Source organism: Carcharodon carcharias, chromosome 15, assembly GCF_017639515.1.
Source record: "Carcharodon carcharias isolate sCarCar2 chromosome 15, sCarCar2.pri, whole genome shotgun sequence".
NCBI lineage: Eukaryota > Metazoa > Chordata > Chondrichthyes > Lamniformes > Lamnidae > Carcharodon > Carcharodon carcharias.
In genome coordinates, this window is record NC_054481.1 from 99,763,758 (window position 1) to 99,769,757 (window position 6,000).

The window sequence follows — 6,000 nt, forward strand, 5'->3', positions numbered from 1 at the left end:
TGTGTGTTGTACACAGGACCATTGTCCTCTCTGTGCGTTGTAAAAAAGGATCATTGTCCTCTAGGTATGCTGTTTAGAGGATTACTGTCCTCTCTGTGAGCTGTGCATAGGATCACTGCCCTCTCTGTGTGCTGTTTACTGGATCACTGTCCTGTCTGTTGTGTTGTGTGTAGGATCATTGTTTTCTCTGTGTGTATTACACAGTATCACTGTCCTCACTGTGGGTTGTCCACAGGATCACTGTGCGCTCCGTGTGTAGTACACATGTTCACTGTCCTCTTTTTGTGTTGTGCACAGGATCACTGACCTCTCTTTGTGCTGTATACAGGATTCATGGTCCTCTCTGTGTGTTGTACACGAGATTGAATGTCCTCTATCTGTGTTGTACACAAGATTCACTGTCCTCTCTGTATGTTGTAGAAAGGATCAGTGTCCTCTCTGTGTGCTTTATATAGGTTCACTGTCCTTTCTTGGTGTTGTACACATGGTCACTGCCCTCTCTGTGTGTTGTAGACAGGATCAATGTCCTCCCTGTGTGTTGTACACTTGATCTCTGTCCTCCCTGCGTGTTGTACACAGGATTCACTAATTGCTCCATGTGTTGTATGCAGGCTCACTGTCCTCTCTGTGTGTTGTCCACAGGATCACTGTCCTGTCTGTGTGTTGTACACAAGAAAACTGTCCTCTCTGTGTGTTGTACACATGACTACTGTCCTCTCTCTGTGTTGTATACAGGAAAGCTGTCCTCTCCGTATGTTTTACACAGAATCAGTGCCCTCTCTGTGTTCTGTAAACAGGATCAGTGTCCTCTCTTGGTGTTGTACACAGGATAACTCGCCTCTCTCTTTGTGATGTGCACAGGATCACTGTCTGCTCTGTGTGGTGTACACAGCATCACTGCCCACTCTGTGTGTTGCACCCAAGATTCACTATCCTCCGTGTTTGTTGTACACATGATCTCTGTTCTCTCTGCGTGTTGTACACAAGATTCAGTATTCTCTCCATCTGTTGTACACAGGCTGACTGTCCTCTCAGTGTGTTGCACAAAGGATCACTGCCCTCTCTGTGTGCTGCTTACAGGATCATTGTCCTCTCTGTGTGTTGCATAAAGGACCTCTGTCCTCTTGGTGTGTTGTACACAGATTCACCATTCTCTCTGTGTGTTGTAGACATGAACACTGCCCTCTCAGTTTGTTGTACACAGAATCAATGTCCTCTCTGTGTGTTGTACACAGGATCATTGACCTCTCTGTGTGCTGTTCAGAGGATCACTGTCCTCTCTGTGAGCTGTACATAGGATCACTGACCTCTCTGTGTACTGTTTACTGGATCACTGTCCTCTCTGTGTGTTGCGTGTAGGATCACTGTTCTCTCTGTGTGTATTACACGGCATCACTGTAGTCTCTGTGTGTTGTACACAGGATTACTGTCCTCTCTGTGTGTAGTACAAAGGTTCACTGTCCTTTTTTTGCGCTGTGCACAAGTTCACTGACCTCTCTGTGTGTTGTTCACTAGTTTCACTGTTCTCTCTGTGTATTGTATGCAGGACCACTGTCCTCTATTTGTTTTAGAGGCGATTCACTATCCTGTCCATGTGTTGTATAAATGAACACTGTCCCCTCTCTGTGTTGTAGACAGGATCACTGACCTCTCTTTGTGTTGTAGACAGGATTCATTGTCCTCTCTGTGTGTTGTACACAACATTCATTGTGCTCTCTGTGTGTTGTACATAGGACCTCTGTCCTCTCTCTGTGCTGTATACAGCTTAAACATACTCTCTGTGTGTTGTACACAGGATAACTCTCCTCTCCATAACTTGTTCACAGGATCACACTCCTCTCTGTGTGTTGTACACAAGATTCACAACTCTCTCCATGTGTTGTATACTGGCTGACTGTCCTCTCAGTATGTTGTACAAAGGATCACTGTCCTCTCTGTGTGCTGTTTCAGGATCACTGTCCACTCTGTGTCTTGTGTGCAGGATCACTGTCCTCTCTGTGTGTTGTACACAGGTTCACTGTCCTCTCTGTGTGTTGTACAGATGAACACTCCACTCTCAGTGTGTTGTACACTTGATCTCTGTCCTCCCTGCTTGTTGTACACAGGATTCCCTATCCACTCAATGTGTTGTATGCAGGCTCACTGTCCTCTCTGTGTGTTGTACACATGATCACAGTCTTCTCCTTGTGTTGTTTGCATGATTCACTATCCTCTTTGTGTGTTGTCCACAGGATCTTTGTCCTACTTGTGTGTTGTGCACAAGATCATTGTCCTTTCTGTGTGTTGTACACATGACTACTGTCCTCTCTCTGTGTTGTATACAAGATCACTCAACTCTGTGAGTGTTGTATGCAAAATTCACTGTTCTCTCTGTATGGTGTACAGAGGACCACTGTTTCTCAGTGTGCTGTATACAGGATCACTGTCCTCTCTGTGTGGTGTACACAGGAGAACTCTCCCCTGCATATGTTGTGAACAGGATCAGTGTCCTCTCTATGTGCTTCATAAAGGATCCCTGTCCTCTCTTGGGGTTGTACACAGTATCACTCTCCTCTCTGTGTGTTGTCGACTGGTTCAATGGCCTCTCTGTCTTTTGTACACAGCATCACTGCCCTCTCTGTGTGAGGCACACAAGATTCATTGTCCTCTCTATGTGTTGTACACAAGATAACTGCCTCTCTGTGTATTGTCCACATGATCACTGCCCTCTCTGTGTGCTGTATAGAGGATCAAAGTCCTGTCTTTGTGTTGTACACAGGAGCACTGTACCTTCTGTGTGTTGTACTTAGGACCTCTGTCATCTCTCTGTGCTGTATACAGGATCACCATCCTCTCTGTGTGTTGTGCACAGGATAACTGTCCTCTCCGTAACTTGTTCACAGGATCAGTGTCCTCTCTGTGTGCTTTATAGAGGATCAATGTCCTCTCTGTGTGTTGTACACAGGATCACTGTCCTCTCTGTGTGTTGTAGACAGGATCAGTGTCCTCCCTGTGTGTTGTACACTTGATCTCTGTGCTCCCTGCGTGTTGTACACAGGATTCACTATCCACTCCATGCATTGTATGCAGGCTCACTGTCCTCTCTCTGTGTTGTACACCGGATCACAGTCTTCTCCTTGTGTTACTTGCAGGATTCACTGTTTTCTTTTTGTGTTGTTCACAGGATCATTGTGCTGTCTGTGTGTAGTACACATGAAAACTGTCCTCTCTGTGTGTTGTACACATGACTACTGTCCTCTCTCTATGTTGCATACAGGAAAGTTGTCCTCTCCGTAAGTTTTACACAGAATCATTGCCCTCTCTGTGTGCTTTATACAGGATCAGTGTCCTCTCTTGGTGTTGTTCACAGTATCACTCTCCTCTCTGTGTGATTTGCAAAGGATCACTGTCCTCTCTTTGAGTTGTGCATGGTACCATTGTTCTCTCTGAATGTTGTACACAGGAACACTCTTGTCTCTCTGTGTTGTGCACAGGATCTCTACACACTCTGTCTGCTGTATACAGGATCAGGGTCCTCTCTGTGTGTTGTATATGGGATCACTGTCCTCTCTGTTTGGTGTACACAGGTTCACTGTCCTCTCTGTGTGTTGTACATATGATCACTGCCCTGTTTGTGTGCTGTTTACTGGATCACGGTCCTCTCGATGTGCTGTATACAGGTTCACTGTACTCTCTGTGTTTTGTACGCAGGCTTACAGTCCTCTCTGTGTGTTGTATAATGATCACTCTCCTCTTTGAGTGTTGTATAAAAGATTCACTGTCCTCTCTGTTCATTGTACACAGGACCACTGTTCTGTCTGTGTGTTGTACACAAGAAAACTGTCCTCTCTGTGTGTTGTACACATGACTACTGTCCTCTCTCTATGTTGCGTAGTGGGAAGCTGTCCTCTCCGTATGTTTTACACAGAAGCAGTGCCCTCTCTGTGTGCTTTATACAGGATCACTGTCCTCTCTGCTAGTTGTACATAGGATCACTGTCCTCTCTGTCTGTTGTACATAGGATCGCTGCCCTATCTGTGTGTTATATACAGGATCACTGTCCTCTCTGTGTGTTGTACATAGGATCACTGCCCTGTTTGTGTGCTGTTTACTGGATCACGGTCCTCTCTATGTGATGTATACCGGTTCACTGTACTCTCTGTGTTTTGTACGCAGGCTTACAGTCCTCTCTGTGTGTTGTACACATGATCACTCTCCTCTTTGGGTGTTGTATAAAAGATTCACTGTCCTCTCTGTGCGTTGTACACAGGATCACTGTCCTCTCTGTTTGCTGTATACAGGACCACTGTCCTCTCTGTTAGTTGTACATAGGATCACTGTCCTCTCTGTCTGTTGTACATAGGATCGCTGCCCTATCTGTGTGTTATATACAGGATCACTGTCCTCTCTGTGTGTTGTACATAGGATCACTGCCCTGTTTGTGTGCTGTTTACTGGATCACGGTCCTCTCTATCTGTTGTATACAGGTTCACTGTACTCTCTGTGTTTTGTACACAGCTTCATTGTCCTCTCTGTGTGTTGTAAACAGGATCACTGTCCTCTCTGTGAGCTGTACGTAGGATCACTGCCCTCTCTGTGTGCTGTTTATTGGATCACTGTCCTCTCTGCGTGTTATGTGCAGGATCACTGTCCTCTCTGTGTGTAGTACACGGTAACACTGTCCTCTCCATGTGTTGTACACAGGATCACGCTCCTCTCCGTGTGTAGTACACAGGTTCACTGTCCTCTCCGTCTGTTGTACATAGTATCGCTGCCCTATCTGTGTGTTATATACAGGATCACTGTCCTCTCTGTGTGTTGCACACAAGATCACTGTCCTCTCTGTGTGTTGTACACAGGATCATTGTCCTCTGAATGTGTTGTACATAGGATCAATGTCTTCTCTGTGTGTTGTACACAGCTTCATTGTCCTCTCTGTGTGTTGTAAACAGGTTCACTGTCCTCTTTGTGAGCTGTACGTAGGATCACTGCCCTCTCTGTGTGCTGTTTATTGGATCACTGTCCTCTCTGTGTGTTATGTGCAGGATCACTGTCCTCTCTGTGTGTAGTACACGGTAACAGTGTCCTCTCCATGTGTTGTACACAGGATCACGCTCCTCTCCATGTGTAGTACACAGGTTCACTGTCCTCTCTGTCTGTTGTACATAGGATCGCTGCCCTATCTGTGTGTTATATACAGGATCACTGTCCTCTCTGTGTGTTGCACACAAGATCACTGTCCTCTCTGTGTTGTACACAGCTTCATTGTCCTCTCTGTGTGTTGTAAACAGGTTCACTGTCCTCTCTGTGAGCTGTACGTAGGATCACTGCCCTCTCTGTGTGCTGTTTACTGGATCACTGTCCTCTCTGTGTGTTGTGTGCAGGATCACTGTCCTCTCTGTGTGTAGTACACAGTAACACTGTCCTCTCCATGTGTTGTACACATGATCACGCTCCTCCCCGTGTGTAGTACACAGGTTCACTGTCCTCTCTGTGTGTTGTACACAGGTTCAATGACCTCTCTATTTGTTATTCACAAGGTTGACTGTTCTCCCTCTATCTTGTATGCAGGATGACTATCCTCTCTTTGTTATAGAGACGATTCACTATTCTCTCCATGTGTTGTATATGGGATCACTGACCACTCCATGTGTTTTACACAAGATTCACAGTCCTCTCTGTATGTTGTACATAGGACCACCGTCCTCTCTCTGTGCTGTATACCGGATCACCGTCCTCTCTGTGTGTTGTACACAGGATCAGTGTCCTCTCTGTGTGCTTTATACAGGATCACTGTCCTCTCTTGGTGTTCTACACAGGATCACTGTCCTCTCTGTGTGTTGTAGGCAGGATCAATGTCCTCTCTGCATGTTGTACAAAGGACCAGTGTCCTCTCTGTGTGCTTTATATAGGTTCACTGTCTTCTCTTGGTGTTGTACACATGGTCATTGCCCTCTCTGTGTGTTGTAGAAAGGATCACTGTCCTCCCTGTGTGTTGTACACTTGATCTCTGTCCTCCCT